Source organism: Lolium perenne, chromosome 6, assembly GCF_019359855.2.
Source record: "Lolium perenne isolate Kyuss_39 chromosome 6, Kyuss_2.0, whole genome shotgun sequence".
NCBI lineage: Eukaryota > Viridiplantae > Streptophyta > Magnoliopsida > Poales > Poaceae > Lolium > Lolium perenne.
The window spans coordinates 3,984,056-3,985,621 of record NC_067249.2 but is presented as its reverse complement, the minus strand read 5'-3'; the positions used below and the strand labels follow the sequence as shown (position 1 = coordinate 3,985,621).

The 1,566-nt window shown below is 57.8% G+C and overlaps 1 non-coding gene across 1 annotated transcript; it reads left to right on the top strand.

Moving 5' to 3' along the window:
• Positions 1-639: 639 nt before the first annotated feature.
• On the top strand, positions 640-778 carry LOC127311004 (small nucleolar RNA Z247). Its single transcript, XR_007857499.1, has one exon. It is a non-coding gene; the product is annotated as a small nucleolar RNA Z247 (small nucleolar RNA).
• Positions 779-1,566: the final 788 nt, after the last annotated feature.

Here is a 1,566-nt window from a genome sequence, read left to right as displayed (position 1 = left end):
TTGCCTCCAATTTCTTGCCTCTAGTTTCTTTCATGGTATCAGAGCAAGATTGAATCCAATCTACGCTTCCCAAACATGTCGTCTTCCTCTTCCACCTCCGATGCCGCCTCAAACATCTTCTCCAGCGGCCTCGGTCATGTCAGCAACACCAACTCCGGCGCGGCTGCCATCGCGCCGCTCTTCAACTTCTCCAACGTCAACACCGTCAAGCTTTCGTCAGAGAACTATCTCCTCTGGCGCGCGCAGGTCCTCCCTGTGCTGAAAAGCCACCTGCTGCTCGGCTACATCAATGGCCGTCTCCCCTGTCCGTCGCAGCTCATCGACAACCCCAAGGCGGCTGAGGCCGGCGCGCCGACGCAGATCCCGAACCCGGCGTATCAGGCGTGGATGCAGCAGGACCAGGCGATCCTGTCCTTCATCCTCTCCAACGCCACTGAAGGCGTCGTCGGCATGCTGATGACGACCATCACGTCTGGGGAGGCTTGGACCACCCTGGAGAACTGCTTTGCCGCGCAGTCTACGGCACGCTCCATGCAGCTGCGGTTCCAGCTGTCGAGGATCAAGAAGCTCGACGCGTCGATTCCGACCTACTTCAACCGGGTGAAAACCCTCACCGACATCATGGCATCCATTGGTAAGCCACTTGAAGATGAGGAGATTATTACTTATCTCCTTGCAGGTCTGGACAGCGACTACGACCCCCTGGTCGAGGTGGTGACGGCGCGTACGACGCCGATGCCGCTGCGGGATCTCTACTCCCAGCTTCTTAGCACCGAGTTCCGCATCGAGGCACGCAAGACAGAGCTTCACGGCAACATCAACCAGTACTCCGCCAACCTGTCATTCGGCTCCAAGCAGCCTGGAGGCGGCGGCAAGTTCTACCGTGCTGATGGGCGCCCGCTGCCACCGATCAAGCCACCATCTGGCGGTGGCAACTTCACCCGCGCACCTGCTCCGCCATCGCCCTCCTTCGACAACGGCGATGGTCCTCGCGCTCCTGGAGGTGGTGGCTACTCCGGCAACACCGGGAACGGCAATCGTCCCCTGTGCCAACTGTGTGGCAAATTGGGGCATGTCGCCTCTAAGTGCTTCAAGCGCTTCAAGCGGGAGTTCCTTGGCGTGGGAAACGATGGAGGCACCGCCTCCCGTCAGGTGGCTGCGGCCATTCACGCACCGGCGCCTCAAGGGTATACTCCCTCCTATCCGATCGACCCGGCATGGTACGCAGACACCGGAGCTACGGACCACCTCACCAACGACCTCGACAAACTCACCGTGAGGGAGCCCTACAACGGCAACGATCAAGTGCACACCGCAAACGGTGCAGGTATGCGAATTCATCACGTTGGCCAAGGCATCCTCCCCACTCCATCACATAATCTTCGTCTCAATGACGTCTTGCATGTTCCTTCCGTAACTCGCAATCTTCTTTCCGTTAAGAAACTCACTCATGACAATCCTGTTTTTGTGGAAATTCATCCAAATGATATTTTTGTGAAGGATCGAGCCACGAGGGAAATCATGCTTAGAGGAAGGAGTCGTGGTGGCCTTTATCCATTGGAGCCA